Below are 24,067 nucleotides of genomic sequence, written 5' to 3' on the forward strand. Positions count from 1 at the left end.
AACAAAGTTTAATGTTATATAACTGCTTTGGGCAACATCCTTTCCAAGCAGTTTAAAATATGCAAATGTTTACCAAAATATGAAATTAATAAAATGCTGTTCATCTTAGTTTGCGTAATATTAAAAACTACCATATTTCAAAATTGCTGCAGCAATTTGTGCTTTTTTTTTTAGCATGAGTGGTTCTATGATGTAATGGTTAGCACTTGGGCCTTTGAATCCAGCTATCTGAGTTCAAATCGCTGTGGGGCCATTTTACAAATATATCAGGGTTTTTTTCAAACTCATTTCAGAAGGATTACTCAAGACACTACATTTTTAAATCTTCTGTTTACTGATAATGTAAATGGGGCATAATTTAATTAACAAGCCTCCATAAACCATGAGTAGAGGAATCAAAAGTGGGGTATTACTGCGATTGAAGAAATACAGTTTTGATGTTAACCTTGAAACTGAAAAAGGAAACAAACTTCACACTGATTTTCAATGGTAATTCCACAACCAAAAAATACTCTCATTTGATTAGACGTATCATAGGTATTAATCTTGTTTTCTCTTTCAAAATAATTAACATATGAAATGCACTGTAGAAGTTAAGAATATGGTCAGAAAGAAATGAGCAACAAGAAACTATCTCATTTCCTGGACATAGAGAAGAAGAGGAAAATCTACTTGTGTTAAAATGTGGATAGACAACATCTGTTTCTGATTTTCACCTCTACAGATTCCATATTTAATCATTTGTATTTTATATTTTCATGGAGCTACAAAGAAAGATATGGCTACATACACATCAATAGCTATATACAAGTTTATATGTATAAGTATATAAAGTGAAGATTATATTTTCTGAGACTAAAATTCTTAAAAGTCAATGGCATATTAAATTCTAAAAGGTTGGAAGGTCCCACCCAGATTTGAACTCGGATCACTGGATTCAGAGTCCAGAGTGCTGACCATTACACCATGGAACCCTCCATGAGTTGAGATTTTTTGCCATTGTGAAAGAAGAGAATGCCTCAGTTGGTAGCTTTATTGTTGCTGCAAAAACTATATCCCAATTGGATATTAATAGTAAAAAGAGTTATCACGCTATTTGTATTTTTTGAATGGCATACTTCCATAAGTATTTTAAATATGTAAAAGTTTACCATATTATGAAAGTTATAAAATGTTGTTCGTTTTTGATTGTATAACAATAAAACCTTTTAAATTTACAAATTGCTGCAGCAGTATCTCTGTCTCTGGTAGAGGTGGTTCCATGGTATAATGGTTAGCTCTTTGAAATTTGAATTCAATTATCTGACTTCATCTTTAGTGGGCCGTTTTGTTGCTCATGAACTACTACTCATCTGTCAGCTTTGCTCATTGATTGCACACAGCAAATACCAGTAGGCTGAAATAGTCATTACATTATTGTTTTCTAAATGTCTTTCAGCTGTTTGCAAGTTGTAGAAACTCAAAATGTGCAATACATGTGACACAAAGGTCTTGTCAAAATACCTAGACATTTTTAAATCATATCCTGTTTTTCTCAAACACATTTCAGAGAGCTAATTCACAACACTACCTTTTTAACCTTCCTGTTATTGATCAGGACAAGATAGCACATTTTAAAGTAGACGCAGTCCTCAAAACAAAACTAGAGGAATCAAAATTGCAGCATTATTGAGATACAAGATTTGTCATTCTGAACATTAGTGTTGGACTTGTGTAGTAGAAAGGTCCTCAGACAGATTTTCAAGAGTCAATCTGCAATCATAAAGTATAATCTTTTGATTAGATGTATTATAGGTAGATACTGATCTGATTTTCTTTTCACCACTATACACAACTCATGCGCACTGTATAAATCAGCTATATTGTTACAAAAACAATGAGCAAAAAACAACTATCTCAATTTCTGAATATATAGAAAAAAGAGGAAAAGATACTCATGATTCAAATGTGGATAGGCATCAACTCTTTGTTATTTTCACCTCTACTAGCTATGTTTAGTTATGATTTATATGTTTATATTTTAATATAGTCATACACACTCGCACTGCTACATATGCATAAATACTTATCTATAGGGTAATAAGTCACAGTAAGTTCTTAAATATTACATTTTTCAAACCAAAAATTCCAACAAGTAAAGGCAAACAATAATCTTACAGCTCAGGAAGGTCAAACTGAAATTTGAACAGGGATCACTGGATTAAGTGTTCAAGGTGCCTACCATTACATTATGGACGGCTTCTGTACTAGTGTGAAGTTTCCATTGTTACCGAAGATAATTCCTCAGTTTGCCTCTTATATGTTATTGCAAAAAGATACCCCATGTGGTAAGGAATATCCAACAAAGTTTAATGTTATATAACTGCTTTGGGCAACATCCTTTCCAAGCAGTTTTAAATATGCAAATGTTTACCAAAATATGAAATTAATAAAATGCTGTTCATCTTAGTTTGCGTAATATTAAAAACTGCCATATTTCAAAATTGCTGCAGCAATTTGTGCTTTTTTTTTGCATGAGTGGTTCTATGATGGTTAGCACTTGGGCCTTTGAATCCAGCTATCTGAGTTCAAATCACTGTGGGGCCATTTTACAAATATATAAGGGATTTTTTCAAACTCATTTCAGAAGGATTACTCAAGACACTACATTTTTAAATCTTCTGTTTACTGATAATGTAAATGGGGCATAATTTAATTAACAAGCCTCCATAAACCATGAGTAGAGGAATCAAAAGTGGGGTATTACTGCGATTGAAGAAATACAGTTTTGATGTTAACCTTGAAACTGAAAAAGGAAACAAACTTCACACTGATTTTCAATTGTAATTCCACAATCAAAAAATACTCTCATTTGATTAGACGTATCATAGGTATTAATCTTGTTTTCTCTTTCAAAATAATTAACATATGAAATGCACTGTAGAAGTTAAGAATATGGTCAGAAAGAAATGAGCAAAAAGAAACTATCTCATTTCCTGGACATGGAGAAGATAGAGGAAAATCTACTTGTGTTAAAATGTGGATAGACAACATCTGTTTCTGATTTTCACCTCTACAGATTCAATATTTAATCATTTGTATTTTATATTTTCATGGAGCTACAAAGAAAGATATGGCTACATACACATCAATAGCTATATACAAGTTTATATTTATAAGTATATAAAGTGAAGATTATATTTTCTGAGACTAAAATTCTTAAAAGTCAATGGCATATTAAATTCTAAAAGGTTGGAAGGTCCCACCGAGATTTGAACTCAGATCACTGGATTCAGAGTCCAGAGTGCTGAGCATTACACCATGGAACCCTCCATGAGTTGAGATTTTTTGCCATTGTGAAAGAAGAGAATGCCTCAGTTGGTAGCTTTATTGTTGCTGCAAAAACTATATCCCAATTGGATATTAATAGTAAAAAGAGTTATAATGCTATTTGTATTTTTTTAATGGCATCCTTCCATAAGTATTTTAAATATGTAAAAGTTTACCATATTATGAAAGTTATAAAATGTTGTTCGTTTTTGATTGTACAACAATAAAACCTTTTAAATTTATAAATTGCTGCAGCAGTATCTCTGTCTCTGGTAGAGGTGGTTCCATGGTATAATGGTTAGCTCTTTGAAATTTGAATTCAATTATCTGACTTCATCTTTAGTGGGCCGTTTTGTTGCTCATGAACTACTACTCATCTGTCAGCTTTGCTCATTGATTGCACACAGCAAATGCCAGTAGGCTGAAATAGTCATTACATTATTGTTTTCTAAATGTCTTTCAGCTGTTTGCAAGTTGTAGAAACTCAAAATGTGCAATACATGTGACACAAAGGTCTTGTCAAAATACCTAGACATTTTTTAATCATATCCTGTTTTTCTCAAACACATTTCAGAGAGCTAATTCACAACACTACCTTTTTAACCTTCCTGTTATTGATCAGGACAAGATAGCACATTTTAAAGTAGACGCAGTCCTCAAAACAAAACTAGAGGAATCAAAATTGCAGCATTATTGAGATACAAGATTTGTCATTCTGAACATTAGTGTTGGAATTGTGTAGTAGAAAGGTCCTCAGACAGATTTCCAAGAGTCAATCTGCAATCATAAAGTATAATCTTTTGATTAGATGTATTATAGGTAGATACTGATCTGATTTTCTTTTCACCACTATACACAACTCATGCTCACTGTATAAATCAGCTATATTGTTACAAAACCAATGAGCAAAAAACAACTATCTCAATTTCTGAATATATAAAAAAAAGAGGAAATGATACTCATGATTCAAATGTGGATAGGCATCAACTATTTGTTATTTTCACCTCTACTAGCTATGTTTAGTTATGATTTATATGTTTATATTTTAATATAGTCATACACACTCGCACTGCTACATATGCATAAATACTTATCTATAGGGTAATAAGTCACAGTAAGTTCTTAAATATTACATTTTTCAAACCAAAAATTCCAACAAGTAAAGGCAAACAATAATCTTACAGCTCAGGAAGGTCAAAATGAAATTTGAACAGGGATCACTGGATTAAGTGTTCAAGGTGCCTACCATTACATTATGGACGGCTTCTGTACTAGTGTGAAGTTTCCATTGTTACCGAAGATAATTCCTCAGTTTGCCGCTTATATGTTATTGCAAAAAGATACCCCATGTGGTAAGGAATATCCAACAAAGTTTAATGTTATATAACTGCTTTGGGCAACATCCTTTCCAAGCAGTTTTAAATATGCAAATGTTTACCAAAATATAAAATTAATAAAATGCTGTTCATCTTAGTTTGCGTAATATTAAAAACTACCATATTTCAAAATTGCTGCAGCAATTTGTGCTTTTTTTGTTAGCATGAGTGGTTCTATGATGGTTAGCACTTGGGCCTTTGAATCCAGCTATCTGAGTTCAAATCACTGTGGGGCCATTTTACAAATATATAAGGGATTTTTTCAAACTCATTTCAGAAGGATTACTCAAGACACTACATTTTTTAATCTTCTGTTTACTGATAATGTAAATGGGGCATAATTTAATTAACAAGCCTCCATAAACCATGAGTAGAGGAATCAAAAGTGGGGTATTACTGCGATTGAAGAAATACAGTTTTGATGTTAACCTTGAAACTGAAAAAGGAAACAAACTTCACACTGATTTTCAATGGTAATTCCACAACCAAAAAATACTTTCATTTGATTAGACGTATCATAGGTATTAATCTTGTTTTCTCTTTCAAAATAATTAACATATGAAATGCACTGTAGAAGTTAAGAATATGGTCAGAAAGAAATGAGCAACAAGAAACTATCTCATTTCCTGGACATAGAGAAGAAGAGGAAAATCTACTTGTGTTAAAATGTGGATAGACAACATCTGTTTCTGATTTTCACCTCTACAGATTCCATATTTAATCATTTGTATTTTATATTTTCATGGAGCTACAAAGAAAGATATGGCTACATACACATCAATAGCTATATACAAGTTTATATGTATAAGTATATAAAGTGAAGATTATATTTTCTGAGACTAAAATTCTTAAAAGTCAATGGCATATTAAATTCTAAAAGGTTGGAAGGTCCCACCCAGATTTGAACTCGGATCACTGGATTCAGAGTCCAGAGTGCTGACCATTACACCATGGAACCCTCCCTGAGTTGAGATTTTTTGCCATTGTGAAAGAAGAGAATGCCTCAGTTGGTAGCTTTATTGTTGCTGCAAAAACTATATCCCAATTGGATATTAATAGTAAAAAGAGTTATCATGCTATTTGTATTTTTTGAATGGCATCCTTCCATAAGTATTTTAAATATGTAAAAGTTTACCATATTATGAAAGTTATAAAATGTTGTTCGTTTTTGATTGTACGACAATAAAACCTTTTAAATTTACAAATTGCTGCAGCAGTATCTCTGTCTCTGGTAGAGGTGGTTCCATGGTATAATGGTTAGCTCTTTGAAATTTGAATTCAATTATCTGACTTCATCTTTAGTGGGCCGTTTTGTTGCTCATGAACTACTACTCATCTGTCAGCTTTGCTCATTGATTGCACACAGCAAATACCAGTAGGCTGAAATAGTCATTACATTATTGTTTTCTAAATGTCTTTCAGCTGTTTGCAAGTTGTAGAAACTCAAAATGTGCAATACATGTGACACAAAGGTCTTGTCAAAATACCTAGACATTTTTAAATCATATCCTGTTTTTCTCAAACACATTTCAGAGAGCTAATTCACAACACTACCTTTTTAACCTTCCTGTTATTGATCAGGACAAGATAGCACATTTTAAAGTAGACGCAGTCCTCAAAACAAAACTAGAGGAATCAAAATTGCAGCATTATTGAGATACAAGATTTGTCATTCTGAACATTAGTGTTGGACTTGTGTAGTAGAAAGGTCCTCAGACAGATTTTCAAGAGTCAATCTGCAATCATAAAGTATAATCTTTTGATTAGATGTATTATAGGTAGATACTGATCTGATTTTCTTTTCACCACTATACACAACTCATGCGCACTGTATAAATCAGCTATATTGTTACAAAAACAATGAGCAAAAAACAACTATCTCAATTTCTGAATATATAGAAAAAAGAGGAAAAGATACTCATGATTCAAATGTGGATAGGCATCAACTCTTTGTTATTTTCACCTCTACTAGCTATGTTTAGTTATGATTTATATGTTTATATTTTAATATAGTCATACACACTCGCACTGCTACATATGCATAAATACTTATCTATAGGGTAATAAGTCACAGTAAGTTCTTAAATATTACATTTTTCAAACCAAAAATTCCAACAAGTAAAGGCAAACAATAATCTTACAGCTCAGGAAGGTCAAACTGAAATTTGAACAGGGATCACTGGATTAAGTGTTCAAGGTGCCTACCATTACATTATGGACGGCTTCTGTACTAGTGTGAAGTTTCCATTGTTACCGAAGATAATTCCTCAGTTTGCCTCTTATATGTTATTGCAAAAAGATACCCCATGTGGTAAGGAATATCCAACAAAGTTTAATGTTATATAACTGCTTTGGGCAACATCCTTTCCAAGCAGTTTTAAATATGCAAATGTTTACCAAAATATGAAATTAATAAAATGCTGTTCATCTTAGTTTGCGTAATATTAAAAACTGCCATATTTCAAAATTGCTGCAGCAATTTGTGCTTTTTTTTTGCATGAGTGGTTCTATGATGGTTAGCACTTGGGCCTTTGAATCCAGCTATCTGAGTTCAAATCACTGTGGGGCCATTTTACAAATATATAAGGGATTTTTTCAAACTCATTTCAGAAGGATTACTCAAGACACTACATTTTTAAATCTTCTGTTTACTGATAATGTAAATGGGGCATAATTTAATTAACAAGCCTCCATAAACCATGAGTAGAGGAATCAAAAGTGGGGTATTACTGCGATTGAAGAAATACAGTTTTGATGTTAACCTTGAAACTGAAAAAGGAAACAAACTTCACACTGATTTTCAATTGTAATTCCACAATCAAAAAATACTCTCATTTGATTAGACGTATCATAGGTATTAATCTTGTTTTCTCTTTCAAAATAATTAACATATGAAATGCACTGTAGAAGTTAAGAATATGGTCAGAAAGAAATGAGCAAAAAGAAACTATCTCATTTCCTGGACATGGAGAAGATAGAGGAAAATCTACTTGTGTTAAAATGTGGATAGACAACATCTGTTTCTGATTTTCACCTCTACAGATTCAATATTTAATCATTTGTATTTTATATTTTCATGGAGCTACAAAGAAAGATATGGCTACATACACATCAATAGCTATATACAAGTTTATATTTATAAGTATATAAAGTGAAGATTATATTTTCTGAGACTAAAATTCTTAAAAGTCAATGGCATATTAAATTCTAAAAGGTTGGAAGGTCCCACCGAGATTTGAACTCAGATCACTGGATTCAGAGTCCAGAGTGCTGAGCATTACACCATGGAACCCTCCATGAGTTGAGATTTTTTGCCATTGTGAAAGAAGAGAATGCCTCAGTTGGTAGCTTTATTGTTGCTGCAAAAACTATATCCCAATTGGATATTAATAGTAAAAAGAGTTATAATGCTATTTGTATTTTTTTAATGGCATCCTTCCATAAGTATTTTAAATATGTAAAAGTTTACCATATTATGAAAGTTATAAAATGTTGTTCGTTTTTGATTGTACAACAATAAAACCTTTTAAATTTATAAATTGCTGCAGCAGTATCTCTGTCTCTGGTAGAGGTGGTTCCATGGTATAATGGTTAGCTCTTTGAAATTTGAATTCAATTATCTGACTTCATCTTTAGTGGGCCGTTTTGTTGCTCATGAACTACTACTCATCTGTCAGCTTTGCTCATTGATTGCACACAGCAAATGCCAGTAGGCTGAAATAGTCATTACATTATTGTTTTCTAAATGTCTTTCAGCTGTTTGCAAGTTGTAGAAACTCAAAATGTGCAATACATGTGACACAAAGGTCTTGTCAAAATACCTAGACATTTTTAAATCATATCCTGTTTTTCTCAAACACATTTCAGAGAGCTAATTCACAACACTACCTTTTTAACCTTCCTGTTATTGATCAGGACAAGATAGCACATTTTAAAGTAGACGCAGTCCTCAAAACAAAACTAGAGGAATCAAAATTGCAGCATTATTGAGATACAAGATTTGTCATTCTGAACATTAGTGTTGGAATTGTGTAGTAGAAAGGTCCTCAGACAGATTTCCAAGAGTCAATCTGCAATCATAAAGTATAATCTTTTGATTAGATGTATTATAGGTAGATACTGATCTGATTTTCTTTTCACCACTATACACAACTCATGCTCACTGTATAAATCAGCTATATTGTTACAAAAACAATGAGCAAAAAACAACTATCTCAATTTCTGAATATATAGAAAAAAGAGGAAATGATACTCATGATTCAAATGTGGATAGGCATCAACTCTTTATTATTTTCACCTCTACTAGCTATGTTTAGTTATGATTTATATGTTTATATTTTAATATAGTCATACACACTCGCACTGCTACATATGCATAAATACTTATCTATAGGGTAATAAGTCACAGTAAGTTCTTAAATATTACATTTTTCAAACCAAAAATTCCAACAAGTAAAGGCAAACAATAATCTTACAGCTCAGGAAGGTCAAACTGAAATTTGAACAGGGATCACTGCATTAAGTGTTCAAGGTGCCTACCATTACATTATGGACGGCTTCTGTACTAGTGTGAAGTTTCCATTGTTACCGAAGATAATTCCTCAGTTTGCCGCTTATATGTTATTGCAAAAAGATACCCGATGTGGTAAGGAATATCCAACAAAGTTTAATGTTATATAACTGCTTTGGGCAACATCCTTTCCAAGCAGTTTTAAATATGCAAATGTTTACCAAAATATGAAATTAATAAAATGCTGTTCATCTTAGTTTGTGTAATACTAAAAACTACCATATTTCAAAATTGCTGCAGCAATTTGTGCTTTTTTTTTTAGCATGAGTGGTTCTATGATGGTTAGCACTTGGGCCTTTGAATCCAGCTATCTGAGTTCAAATCGCTGTGGGGCCATTTTACAAATATATAAGGGATTTTTTCAAACTCATTTCAGAAGGATTACTCAAGACACTACATTTTTTAATCTTCTGTTTACTGATAATGTAAATGGGGCATAATTTAATTAACAAGCCTCCATAAACCATGAGTAGAGGAATCAAAAGTGGGGTATTACTGCGATTGAAGAAATACAGTTTTGATGTTAACCTTGAAACTGAAAAAGGAAACAAACTTCACACTGATTTTCAATGGTAATTCCACAACCAAAAAATACTTTCATTTGATTAGACGTATCATAGGTATTAATCTTGTTTTCTCTTTCAAAATAATTAACATATGAAATGCACTGTAGAAGTTAAGAATATGGTCAGAAAGAAATGAGCAACAAGAAACTATCTCATTTCCTGGACATAGAGAAGAAGAGGAAAATCTACTTGTGTTAAAATGTGGATAGACAACATCTGTTTCTGATTTTCACCTCTACAGATTCCATATTTAATCATTTGTATTTTATATTTTCATGGAGCTACAAAGAAAGATATGGCTACATACACATCAATAGCTATATACAAGTTTATATGTATAAGTATATAAAGTGAAGATTATATTTTCTGAGACTAAAATTCTTAAAAGTCAATGGCATATTAAATTCTAAAAGGTTGGAAGGTCCCACCCAGATTTGAACTCGGATCACTGGATTCAGAGTCCAGAGTGCTGACCATTACACCATGGAACCCTCCCTGAGTTGAGATTTTTTGCCATTGTGAAAGAAGAGAATGCCTCAGTTGGTAGCTTTATTGTTGCTGCAAAAACTATATCCCAATTGGATATTAATAGTAAAAAGAGTTATCATGCTATTTGTATTTTTTGAATGGCATCCTTCCATAAGTATTTTAAATATGTAAAAGTTTACCATATTATGAAAGTTATAAAATGTTGTTCGTTTTTGATTGTACGACAATAAAACCTTTTAAATTTACAAATTGCTGCAGCAGTATCTCTGTCTCTGGTAGAGGTGGTTCCATGGTATAATGGTTAGCTCTTTGAAATTTGAATTCAATTATCTGACTTCATCTTTAGTGGGCCGTTTTGTTGGTCATGAACTACTACTCATCTGTCAGCTTTGCTCATTGATTGCACACAGCAAATACCAGTAGGCTGAAATAGTCATTACATTATTGTTTTCTAAATGTCTTTCAGCTGTTTGCAAGTTGTAGAAACTCAAAATGTGCAATACATGTGACACAAAGGTCTTGTCAAAATACCTAGACATTTTTAAATCATATCCTGTTTTTCTCAAACACATTTCAGAGAGCTAATTCACAACACTACCTTTTTAACCTTCCTGTTATTGATCAGGACAAGATAGCACATTTTAAAGTAGACGCAGTCCTCAAAACAAAACTAGAGGAATCAAAATTGCAGCATTATTGAGATACAAGATTTGTCATTCTGAACATTAGTGTTGGACTTGTGTAGTAGAAAGGTCCTCAGACAGATTTTCAAGAGTCAATCTGCAATCATAAAGTATAATCTTTTGATTAGATGTATTATAGGTAGATACTGATCTGATTTTCTTTTCACCACTATACACAACTCATGCGCACTGTATAAATCAGCTATATTGTTACAAAAACAATGAGCAAAAAACAACTATCTCAATTTCTGAATATATAGAAAAAAGAGGAAAAGATACTCATGATTCAAATGTGGATAGGCATCAACTCTTTGTTATTTTCACCTCTACTAGCTATGTTTAGTTATGATTTATATGTTTATATTTTAATATAGTCATACACACTCGCACTGCTACATATGCATAAATACTTATCTATAGGGTAATAAGTCACAGTAAGTTCTTAAATATTACATTTTTCAAACCAAAAATTCCAACAAGTAAAGGCAAACAATAATCTTACAGCTCAGGAAGGTCAAACTGAAATTTGAACAGGGATCACTGGATTAAGTGTTCAAGGTGCCTACCATTACATTATGGACGGCTTCTGTACTAGTGTGAAGTTTCCATTGTTACCGAAGATAATTCCTCAGTTTGCCGCTTATATGTTATTGCAAAAAGATACCCCATGTGGTAAGGAATATCCAACAAAGTTTAATGTTATATAACTGCTTTGGGCAACATCCTTTCCAAGCAGTTTTAAATATGCAAATGTTTACCAAAATATGAAATTAATAAAATGCTGTTCATCTTAGTTTGCGTAATATTAAAAACTGCCATATTTCAAAATTGCTGCAGCAATTTGTGCTTTTTTTTTGCATGAGTGGTTCTATGATGGTTAGCACTTGGGCCTTTGAATCCAGCTATCTGAGTTCAAATCACTGTGGGGCCATTTTACAAATATATAAGGGATTTTTTCAAACTCATTTCAGAAGGATTACTCAAGACACTACATTTTTAAATCTTCTGTTTACTGATAATGTAAATGGGGCATAATTTAATTAACAAGCCTCCATAAACCATGAGTAGAGGAATCAAAAGTGGGGTATTACTGCGATTGAAGAAATACAGTTTTGATGTTAACCTTGAAACTGAAAAAGGAAACAAACTTCACACTGATTTTCAATTGTAATTCCACAATCAAAAAATACTCTCATTTGATTAGACGTATCATAGGTATTAATCTTGTTTTCTCTTTCAAAATAATTAACATATGAAATGCACTGTAGAAGTTAAGAATATGGTCAGAAAGAAATGAGCAAAAAGAAACTATCTCATTTCCTGGACATGGAGAAGATAGAGGAAAATCTACTTGTGTTAAAATGTGGATAGACAACATCTGTTTCTGATTTTCACCTCTACAGATTCAATATTTAATCATTTGTATTTTATATTTTCATGGAGCTACAAAGAAAGATATGGCTACATACACATCAATAGCTATATACAAGTTTATATTTATAAGTATATAAAGTGAAGATTATATTTTCTGAGACTAAAATTCTTAAAAGTCAATGGCATATTAAATTCTAAAAGGTTGGAAGGTCCCACCGAGATTTGAACTCAGATCACTGGATTCAGAGTCCAGAGTGCTGAGCATTACACCATGGAACCCTCCATGAGTTGAGATTTTTTGCCATTGTGAAAGAAGAGAATGCCTCAGTTGGTAGCTTTATTGTTGCTGCAAAAACTATATCCCAATTGGATATTAATAGTAAAAAGAGTTATAATGCTATTTGTATTTTTTTAATGGCATCCTTCCATAAGTATTTTAAATATGTAAAAGTTTACCATATTATGAAAGTTATAAAATGTTGTTCGTTTTTGATTGTACAACAATAAAACCTTTTAAATTTATAAATTGCTGCAGCAGTATCTCTGTCTCTGGTAGAGGTGGTTCCATGGTATAATGGTTAGCTCTTTGAAATTTGAATTCAATTATCTGACTTCATCTTTAGTGGGCCGTTTTGTTGCTCATGAACTACTACTCATCTGTCAGCTTTGCTCATTGATTGCACACAGCAAATGCCAGTAGGCTGAAATAGTCATTACATTATTGTTTTCTAAATGTCTTTCAGCTGTTTGCAAGTTGTAGAAACTCAAAATGTGCAATACATGTGACACAAAGGTCTTGTCAAAATACCTAGACATTTTTAAATCATATCCTGTTTTTCTCAAACACATTTCAGAGAGCTAATTCACAACACTACCTTTTTAACCTTCCTGTTATTGATCAGGACAAGATAGCACATTTTAAAGTAGACGCAGTCCTCAAAACAAAACTAGAGGAATCAAAATTGCAGCATTATTGAGATACAAGATTTGTCATTCTGAACATTAGTGTTGGAATTGTGTAGTAGAAAGGTCCTCAGACAGATTTCCAAGAGTCAATCTGCAATCATAAAGTATAATCTTTTGATTAGATGTATTATAGGTAGATACTGATCTGATTTTCTTTTCACCACTATACACAACTCATGCTCACTGTATAAATCAGCTATATTGTTACAAAAACAATGAGCAAAAAACAACTATCTCAATTTCTGAATATATAGAAAAAAGAGGAAATGATACTCATGATTCAAATGTGGATAGGCATCAACTCTTTATTATTTTCACCTCTACTAGCTATGTTTAGTTATGATTTATATGTTTATATTTTAATATAGTCATACACACTCGCACTGCTACATATGCATAAATACTTATCTATAGGGTAATAAGTCACAGTAAGTTCTTAAATATTACATTTTTCAAACCAAAAATTCCAACAAGTAAAGGCAAACAATAATCTTACAGCTCAGGAAGGTCAAACTGAAATTTGAACAGGGATCACTGCATTAAGTGTTCAAGGTGCCTACCATTACATTATGGACGGCTTCTGTACTAGTGTGAAGTTTCCATTGTTACCGAAGATAATTCCTCAGTTTGCCGCTTATATGTTATTGCAAAAAGATACCCGATGTGGTAAGGAATATCCAACAAAGTTTAATGTTATATAACTGCTTTGGGCAACATCCTTTCCAAGCAGTTTTAAATATGCAAATGTTTACCAAAATATGAAATTAATAAAATGCTGTTCATCTTAGTTTGTGTAATACTAAAAACTACCATATTTCAAAATTGCTGCAGCAATTTGTGCTTTTTTTTTTAGCATGAGTGGTTCTATGATGGTTAGCACTTGGGCCTTTGAATCCAGCTATCTGAGTTCAAATCGCTGTGGGGCCATTTTACAAATATATAAGGGATTTTTTCAAACTCATTTCAGAAGGATTACTCAAGACACTACATTTTTTAATCTTCTGTTTACTGATAATGTAAATGGGGCATAATTTAATTAACAAGCCTCCATAAACCATGAGTAGAGGAATCAAAAGTGGGGTATTACTGCGATTGAAGAAATACAGTTTTGATGTTAACCTTGAAACTGAAAAAGGAAACAAACTTCACACTGATTTTCAATGGTAATTCCACAACCAAAAAATACTTTCATTTGATTAGACGTATCATAGGTATTAATCTTGTTTTCTCTTTCAAAATAATTAACATATGAAATGCACTGTAGAAGTTAAGAATATGGTCAGAAAGAAATGAGCAACAAGAAACTATCTCATTTCCTGGACATAGAGAAGAAGAGGAAAATCTACTTGTGTTAAAATGTGGATAGACAACATCTGTTTCTGATTTTCACCTCTACAGATTCCATATTTAATCATTTGTATTTTATATTTTCATGGAGCTACAAAGAAAGATATGGCTACATACACATCAATAGCTATATACAAGTTTATATGTATAAGTATATAAAGTGAAGATTATATTTTCTGAGACTAAAATTCTTAAAAGTCAATGGCATATTAAATTCTAAAAGGTTGGAAGGTCCCACCCAGATTTGAACTCGGATCACTGGATTCAGAGTCCAGAGTGCTGACCATTACACCATGGAACCCTCCCTGAGTTGAGATTTTTTGCCATTGTGAAAGAAGAGAATGCCTCAGTTGGTAGCTTTATTGTTGCTGCAAAAACTATATCCCAATTGGATATTAATAGTAAAAAGAGTTATCATGCTATTTGTATTTTTTGAATGGCATCCTTCCATAAGTATTTTAAATATGTAAAAGTTTACCATATTATGAAAGTTATAAAATGTTGTTCGTTTTTGATTGTACGACAATAAAACCTTTTAAATTTACAAATTGCTGCAGCAGTATCTCTGTCTCTGGTAGAGGTGGTTCCATGGTATAATGGTTAGCTCTTTGAAATTTGAATTCAATTATCTGACTTCATCTTTAGTGGGCCGTTTTGTTGCTCATGAACTACTACTCATCTGTCAGCTTTGCTCATTGATTGCACACAGCAAATACCAGTAGGCTGAAATAGTCATTACATTATTGTTTTCTAAATGTCTTTCAGCTGTTTGCAAGTTGTAGAAACTCAAAATGTGCAATACATGTGACACAAAGGTCTTGTCAAAATACCTAGACATTTTTAAATCATATCCTGTTTTTCTCAAACACATTTCAGAGAGCTAATTCACAACACTACCTTTTTAACCTTCCTGTTATTGATCAGGACAAGATAGCACATTTTAAAGTAGACGCAGTCCTCAAAACAAAACTAGAGGAATCAAAATTGCAGCATTATTGAGATACAAGATTTGTCATTCTGAACATTAGTGTTGGACTTGTGTAGTAGAAAGGTCCTCAGACAGATTTTCAAGAGTCAATCTGCAATCATAAAGTATAATCTTTTGATTAGATGTATTATAGGTAGATACTGATCTGATTTTCTTTTCACCACTATACACAACTCATGCGCACTGTATAAATCAGCTATATTGTTACAAAAACAATGAGCAAAAAACAACTATCTCAATTTCTGAATATATAGAAAAAAGAGGAAAAGATACTCATGATTCAAATGTGGATAGGCATCAACTCTTTGTTATTTTCACCTCTACTAGCTATGTTTAGTTATGATTTATATGTTTATATTTTAATATAGTCATACACACTCGCACTGCTACATATGCATAAATACTTATCTATAGGGTAATAAGTCACAGTAAGTTCTTAAATATTACATTTTTCAAACCAAAAATTCCAACAAGTAAAGGCAAACAATAATCTTACAGCTCAGGAAGGTCAAACTGAAATTTGAACAGGGATCACTGGATTAAGTGTTCAAGGTGCCTACCATTACATTATGGACGGCTTCTGTACTAGTGTGAAGTTTCCATTGTTACCGAAGATAATTCCTCAGTTTGCCGCTTATATGTTATTGCAAAAAGATACCCCATGTGGTAAGGAATATCCAACAAAGTTTAATGTTATATAACTGCTTTGGGCAACATCCTTTCCAAGCAGTTTTAAATATGCAAATGTTTACCAAAATATGAAATTAATAAAATGCTGTTCATCTTAGTTTGCGTAATATTAAAAACTGCCATATTTCAAAATTGCTGCAGCAATTTGTGCTTTTTTTTTGCATGAGTGGTTCTATGATGGTTAGCACTTGGGCCTTTGAATCCAGCTATCTGAGTTCAAATCACTGTGGGGCCATTTTACAAATATATAAGGGATTTTTTCAAACTCATTTCAGAAGGATTACTCAAGACACTACATTTTTAAATCTTCTGTTTACTGATAATGTAAATGGGGCATAATTTAATTAACAAGCCTCCATAAACCATGAGTAGAGGAATCAAAAGTGGGGTATTACTGCGATTGAAGAAATACAGTTTTGATGTTAACCTTGAAACTGAAAAAGGAAACAAACTTCACACTGATTTTCAATTGTAATTCCACAATCAAAAAATACTCTCATTTGATTAGACGTATCATAGGTATTAATCTTGTTTTCTCTTTCAAAATAATTAACATATGAAATGCACTGTAGAAGTTAAGAATATGGTCAGAAAGAAATGAGCAAAAAGAAACTATCTCATTTCCTGGACATGGAGAAGATAGAGGAAAATCTACTTGTGTTAAAATGTGGATAGACAACATCTGTTTCTGATTTTCACCTCTACAGATTCAATATTTAATCATTTGTATTTTATATTTTCATGGAGCTACAAAGAAAGATATGGCTACATACACATCAATAGCTATATACAAGTTTATATTTATAAGTATATAAAGTGAAGATTATATTTTCTGAGACTAAAATTCTTAAAAGTCAATGGCATATTAAATTCTAAAAGGTTGGAAGGTCCCACCGAGATTTGAACTCAGATCACTGGATTCAGAGTCCAGAGTGCTGAGCATTACACCATGGAACCCTCCATGAGTTGAGATTTTTTGCCATTGTGAAAGAAGAGAATGCCTCAGTTGGTAGCTTTATTGTTGCTGCAAAAACTATATCCCAATTGGATATTAATAGTAAAAAGAGTTATAATGCTATTTGTATTTTTTTAATGGCATCCTTCCATAAGTATTTTAAATATGTAAAAGTTTACCATATTATGAAAGTTATAAAATGTTGTTCGTTTTTGATTGTACAACAATAAAACCTTTTAAATTTATAAATTGCTGCAGCAGTATCTCTGTCTCTGGTAGAGGTGGTTCCATGGTATAATGGTTAGCTCTTTGAAATTTGAATTCAATTATCTGACTTCATCTTTAGTGGGCCGTTTTGTTGCTCATGAACTACTACTCATCTGTCAGCTTTGCTCATTGATTGCACACAGCAAATGCCAGTAGGCTGAAATAGTCATTACATTATTGTTTTCTAAATGTCTTTCAGCTGTTTGCAAGTTGTAGAAACTCAAAATGTGCAATACATGTGACACAAAGGTCTTGTCAAAATACCTAGACATTTTTAAATCATATCCTGTTTTTCTCAAACACATTTCAGAGAGCTAATTCACAACACTACCTTTTTAACCTTCCTGTTATTGATCAGGACAAGATAGCACATTTTAAAGTAGACGCAGTCCTCAAAACAAAACTAGAGGAATCAAAATTGCAGCATTATTGAGATACAAGATTTGTCATTCTGAACATTAGTGTTGGAATTGTGTAGTAGAAAGGTCCTCAGACAGATTTCCAAGAGTCAATCTGCAATCATAAAGTATAATCTTTTGATTAGATGTATTATAGGTAGATACTGATCTGATTTTCTTTTCACCACTATACACAACTCATGCTCACTGTATAAATCAGCTATATTGTTACAAAAACAATGAGCAAAAAACAACTATCTCAATTTCTGAATATATAGAAAAAAGAGGAAATGATACTCATGATTCAAATGTGGATAGGCATCAACTCTTTATTATTTTCACCTCTACTAGCTATGTTTAGTTATGATTTATATGTTTATATTTTAATATAGTCATACACACTCGCACTGCTACATATGCATAAATACTTATCTATAGGGTAATAAGTCACAGTAAGTTCTTAAATATTACATTTTTCAAACCAAAAATTCCAACAAGTAAAGGCAAACAATAATCTTACAGCTCAGGAAGGTCAAACTGAAATTTGAACAGGGATCACTGCATTAAGTGTTCAAGGTGCCTACCATTACATTATGGACGGCTTCTGTACTAGTGTGAAGTTTCCATTGTTACCGAAGATAATTCCTCAGTTTGCCGCTTATATGTTATTGCAAAAAGATACCCGATGTGGTAAGGAATATCCAACAAAGTTTAATGTTATATAACTGCTTTGGGCAACATCCTTTCCAAGCAGTTTTAAATATGCAAATGTTTACCAAAATATGAAATTAATAAAATGCTGTTCATCTTAGTTTGTGTAATACTAAAAACTACCATATTTCAAAATTGCTGCAGCAATTTGTGCTTTTTTTTTTAGCATGAGTGGTTCTATGATGGTTAGCACTTGGGCCTTTGAATCCAGCTATCTGAGTTCAAATCGCTGTGGGGCCATTTTACAAATATATAAGGGATTTTTTCAAACTCATTTCAGAAGGATTACTCAAGACACTACATTTTTTAATCTTCTGTTTACTGATAATGTAAATGGGGCATAATTTAATTAACAAGCCTCCATAAACCATGAGTAGAGGAATCAAAAGTGGGGTATTACTGCGATTGAAGAAATACAGTTTTGATGTTAACCTTGAAACTGAAAAAGGAAACAAACTTCACACTGATTTTCAATGGTAATTCCACAACCAAAAAATACTTTCATTTGATTAGACGTATCATAGGTATTAATCTTGTTTTCTCTTTCAAAATAATTAACATATGAAATGCACTGTAGAAGTTAAGAATATGGTCAGAAAGAAATGAGCAACAAGAAACTATCTCATTTCCTGGACATAGAGAAGAAGAGGAAAATCTACTTGTGTTAAAATGTGGATAGACAACATCTGTTTCTGATTTTCACCTCTACAGATTCCATATTTAATCATTTGTATTTTATATTTTCATGGAGCTACAAAGAAAGATATGGCTACATACACATCAATAGCTATATACAAGTTTATATGTATAAGTATATAAAGTGAAGATTATATTTTCTGAGACTAAAATTCTTAAAAGTCAATGGCATATTAAATTCTAAAAGGTTGGAAGGTCCCACCCAGATTTGAACTCGGATCACTGGATTCAGAGTCCAGAGTGCTGACCATTACACCATGGAACCCTCCCTGAGTTGAGATTTTTTGCCATTGTGAAAGAAGAGAATGCCTCAGTTGGTAGCTTTATTGTTGCTGCAAAAACTATATCCCAATTGGATATTAATAGTAAAAAGAGTTATCATGCTATTTGTATTTTTTGAATGGCATCCTTCCATAAGTATTTTAAATATGTAAAAGTTTACCATATTATGAAAGTTATAAAATGTTGTTCGTTTTTGATTGTACGACAATAAAACCTTTTAAATTTACAAATTGCTGCAGCAGTATCTCTGTCTCTGGTAGAGGTGGTTCCATGGTATAATGGTTAGCTCTTTGAAATTTGAATTCAATTATCTGACTTCATCTTTAGTGGGCCGTTTTGTTGCTCATGAACTACTACTCATCTGTCAGCTTTGCTCATTGATTGCACACAGCAAATACCAGTAGGCTGAAATAGTCATTACATTATTGTTTTCTAAATGTCTTTCAGCTGTTTGCAAGTTGTAGAAACTCAAAATGTGCAATACATGTGACACAAAGGTCTTGTCAAAATACCTAGACATTTTTAAATCATATCCTGTTTTTCTCAAACACATTTCAGAGAGCTAATTCACAACACTACCTTTTTAACCTTCCTGTTATTGATCAGGACAAGATAGCACATTTTAAAGTAGACGCAGTCCTCAAAACAAAACTAGAGGAATCAAAATTGCAGCATTATTGAGATACAAGATTTGTCATTCTGAACATTAGTGTTGGACTTGTGTAGTAGAAAGGTCCTCAGACAGATTTTCAAGAGTCAATCTGCAATCATAAAGTATAATCTTTTGATTAGATGTATTATAGGTAGATACTGATCTGATTTTCTTTTCACCACTATACACAACTCATGCGCACTGTATAAATCAGCTATATTGTTACAAAAACAATGAGCAAAAAACAACTATCTCAATTTCTGAATATATAGAAAAAAGAGGAAAAGATACTCATGATTCAAATGTGGATAGGCATCAACTCTTTGTTATTTTCACCTCTACTAGCTATGTTTAGTTATGATTTATATGTTTATATTTTAATATAGTCATACACACTCGCACTGCTACATATGCATAAATACTTATCTATAGGGTAATAAGTCACAGTAAGTTCTTAAATATTACATTTTTCAAACCAAAAATTCCAACAAGTAAAGGCAAACAATAATCTTACAGCTCAGGAAGGTCAAACTGAAATTTGAACAGGGATCACTGGATTAAGTGTTCAAGGTGCCTACCATTACATTATGGACGGCTTCTGTACTAGTGTGAAGTTTCCATTGTTACCGAAGATAATTCCTCAGTTTGCCGCTTATATGTTATTGCAAAAAGATACCCCATGTGGTAAGGAATATCCAACAAAGTTTAATGTTATATAACTGCTTTGGGCAACATCCTTTCCAAGCAGTTTTAAATATGCAAATGTTTACCAAAATATGAAATTAATAAAATGCTGTTCATCTTAGTTTGCGTAATATTAAAAACTGCCATATTTCAAAATTGCTGCAGCAATTTGTGCTTTTTTTTTGCATGAGTGGTTCTATGATGGTTAGCACTTGGGCCTTTGAATCCAGCTATCTGAGTTCAAATCACTGTGGGGCCATTTTACAAATATATAAGGGATTTTTTCAAACTCATTTCAGAAGGATTACTCAAGACACTACATTTTTAAATCTTCTGTTTACTGATAATGTAAATGGGGCATAATTTAATTAACAAGCCTCCATAAACCATGAGTAGAGGAATCAAAAGTGGGGTATTACTGCGATTGAAGAAATACAGTTTTGATGTTAACCTTGAAACTGAAAAAGGAAACAAACTTCACACTGATTTTCAATTGTAATTCCACAATCAAAAAATACTCTCATTTGATTAGACGTATCATAGGTATTAATCTTGTTTTCTCTTTCAAAATAATTAACATATGAAATGCACTGTAGAAGTTAAGAATATGGTCAGAAAGAAATGAGCAAAAAGAAACTATCTCATTTCCTGGACATGGAGAAGATAGAGGAAAATCTACTTGTGTTAAAATGTGGATAGACAACATCTGTTTCTGATTTTCACCTCTACAGATTCAATATTTAATCATTTGTATTTTATATTTTCATGGAGCTACAAAGAAAGATATGGCTACATACACATCAATAGCTATATACAAGTTTATATTTATAAGTATATAAAGTGAAGATTATATTTTCTGAGACTAAAATTCTTAAAAGTCAATGGCATATTAAATTCTAAAAGGTTGGAAGGTCCCACCGAGATTTGAACTCAGATCACTGGATTCAGAGTCCAGAGTGCTGAGCATTACACCATGGAACCCTCCATGAGTTGAGATTTTTTGCCATTGTGAAAGAAGAGAATGCCTCAGTTGGTAGCTTTATTGTTGCTGCAAAAACTATATCCCAATTGGATATTAATAGTAAAAAGAGTTATAATGCTATTTGTATTTTTTTAATGGCATCCTTCCATAAGTATTTTAAATATGTAAAAGTTTACCATATTATGAAAGTTATAAAATGTTGTTCGTTTTTGATTGTACAACAATAAAACCTTTTAAATTTATAAATTGCTGCAGCAGTATCTCTGTCTCTGGTAGAGGTGGTTCCATGGTATAATGGTTAGCTCTTTGAAATTTGAATTCAATTATCTGACTTCATCTTTAGTGGGCCGTTTTGTTGCTCATGAACTACTACTCATCTGTCAGCTTTGCTCATTGATTGCACACAGCAAATGCCAGTAGGCTGAAATAGTCATTACATTATTGTTTTCTAAATGTCTTTCAGCTGTTTGCAAGTTGTAGAAACTCAAAATGTGCAATACATGTGACACAAAGGTCTTGTCAAAATACCTAGACATTTTTAAATCATATCCTGTTTTTCTCAAACACATTTCAGAGAGCTAATTCACAACACTACCTTTTTAACCTTCCTGTTATTGATCAGGACAAGATAGCACATTTTAAAGTAGACGCAGTCCTCAAAACAAAACTAGAGGAATCAAAATTGCAGCATTATTGAGATACAAGATTTGTCATTCTGAACATTAGTGTTGGAATTGTGTAGTAGAAAGGTCCTCAGACAGATTTCCAAGAGTCAATCTGCAATCATAAAGTATAATCTTTTGATTAGATGTATTATAGGTAGATACTGATCTGATTTTCTTTTCACCACTATACACAACTCATGCTCACTGTATAAATCAGCTATATTGTTACAAAAACAATGAGCAAAAAACAACTATCTCAATTTCTGAATATATAGAAAAAAGAGGAAATGATACTCATGATTCAAATGTGGATAGGCATCAACTCTTTATTATTTTCACCTCTACTAGCTATGTTTAGTTATGATTTATATGTTTATATTTTAATATAGTCATACACACTCGCACTGCTACATATGCATAAATACTTATCTATAGGGTAATAAGTCACAGTAAGTTCTTAAATATTACATTTTTCAAACCAAAAATTCCAACAAGTAAAGGCAAACAATAATCTTACAGCTCAGGAAGGTCAAACTGAAATTTGAACAGGGATCACTGCATTAAGTGTTCAAGGTGCCTACCATTACATTATGGACGGCTTCTGTACTAGTGTGAAGTTTCCATTGTTACCGAAGATAATTCCTCAGTTTGCCGCTTATATGTTATTGCAAAAAGATACCCGATGTGGTAAGGAATATCCAACAAAGTTTAATGTTATATAACTGCTTTGGGCAACATCCTTTCCAAGCAGTTTTAAATATGCAAATGTTTACCAAAATATGAAATTAATAAAATGCTGTTCATCTTAGTTTGTGTAATACTAAAAACTACCATATTTCAAAATTGCTGCAGCAATTTGTGCTTTTTTTTTTAGCATGAGTGGTTCTATGATGGTTAGCACTTGGGCCTTTGAATCCAGCTATCTGAGTTCAAATCGCTGTGGGGCCATTTTACAAATATATAAGGGATTTTTTCAAACTCATTTCAGAAGGATTACTCAAGACACTACATTTTTTAATCTTCTGTTTACTGATAATGTAAATGGGGCATAATTTAATTAACAAGCCTCCATAAACCATGAGTAGAGGAATCAAAAGTGGGGTATTACTGCGATTGAAGAAATACAGTTTTGATGTTAACCTTGAAACTGAAAAAGGAAACAAACTTCACACTGATTTTCAATGGTAATTCCACAACCAAAAAATACTTTCATTTGATTAGACGTATCATAGGTATTAATCTTGTTTTCTCTTTCAAAATAATTAACATATGAAATGCACTGTAGAAGTTAAGAATATGGTCAGAAAGAAATGAGCAACAAGAAACTATCTCATTTCCTGGACATAGAGAAGAAGAGGAAAATCTACTTGTGTTAAAATGTGGATAGACAACATCTGTTTCTGATTTTCACCTCTAC

The 24,067-nt window shown here is 32.2% G+C and overlaps 10 non-coding genes across 10 annotated transcripts; all 10 read right to left on the reverse strand.

Annotated features, from left to right (window-relative positions):
* Positions 1–902: 902 nt before the first annotated feature.
* Positions 903–974, reverse strand: TRNAQ-CUG (transfer RNA glutamine (anticodon CUG)). The gene has a single exon. It is a non-coding gene; the product is annotated as a tRNA-Gln (tRNA).
* A 2,262-nt stretch (positions 975–3,236) lies between these two features.
* On the reverse strand, positions 3,237–3,308 carry TRNAQ-CUG (transfer RNA glutamine (anticodon CUG)). The gene has a single exon. It is a non-coding gene; the product is annotated as a tRNA-Gln (tRNA).
* A 2,263-nt stretch (positions 3,309–5,571) lies between these two features.
* On the reverse strand, positions 5,572–5,643 carry TRNAQ-CUG (transfer RNA glutamine (anticodon CUG)). Its single transcript has one exon. It is a non-coding gene; the product is annotated as a tRNA-Gln (tRNA).
* Positions 5,644–7,905: 2,262 nt separating this feature from the next.
* On the reverse strand, positions 7,906–7,977 carry TRNAQ-CUG (transfer RNA glutamine (anticodon CUG)). The gene has a single exon. It is a non-coding gene; the product is annotated as a tRNA-Gln (tRNA).
* Positions 7,978–10,240: 2,263 nt separating this feature from the next.
* TRNAQ-CUG (transfer RNA glutamine (anticodon CUG)) lies at positions 10,241–10,312 on the reverse strand. The gene has a single exon. It is a non-coding gene; the product is annotated as a tRNA-Gln (tRNA).
* Positions 10,313–12,574: 2,262 nt separating this feature from the next.
* On the reverse strand, positions 12,575–12,646 carry TRNAQ-CUG (transfer RNA glutamine (anticodon CUG)). Its single transcript has one exon. It is a non-coding gene; the product is annotated as a tRNA-Gln (tRNA).
* A 2,263-nt stretch (positions 12,647–14,909) lies between these two features.
* Positions 14,910–14,981, reverse strand: TRNAQ-CUG (transfer RNA glutamine (anticodon CUG)). The gene has a single exon. It is a non-coding gene; the product is annotated as a tRNA-Gln (tRNA).
* A 2,262-nt stretch (positions 14,982–17,243) lies between these two features.
* TRNAQ-CUG (transfer RNA glutamine (anticodon CUG)) lies at positions 17,244–17,315 on the reverse strand. Its single transcript has one exon. It is a non-coding gene; the product is annotated as a tRNA-Gln (tRNA).
* Positions 17,316–19,578: 2,263 nt separating this feature from the next.
* On the reverse strand, positions 19,579–19,650 carry TRNAQ-CUG (transfer RNA glutamine (anticodon CUG)). The gene has a single exon. It is a non-coding gene; the product is annotated as a tRNA-Gln (tRNA).
* A 2,262-nt stretch (positions 19,651–21,912) lies between these two features.
* TRNAQ-CUG (transfer RNA glutamine (anticodon CUG)) lies at positions 21,913–21,984 on the reverse strand. Its single transcript has one exon. It is a non-coding gene; the product is annotated as a tRNA-Gln (tRNA).
* Positions 21,985–24,067: the final 2,083 nt, after the last annotated feature.

Source organism: Pleurodeles waltl, chromosome 2_1, assembly GCF_031143425.1.
Source record: "Pleurodeles waltl isolate 20211129_DDA chromosome 2_1, aPleWal1.hap1.20221129, whole genome shotgun sequence".
In the NCBI taxonomy this organism is placed as follows: domain Eukaryota; kingdom Metazoa; phylum Chordata; class Amphibia; order Caudata; family Salamandridae; genus Pleurodeles; species Pleurodeles waltl.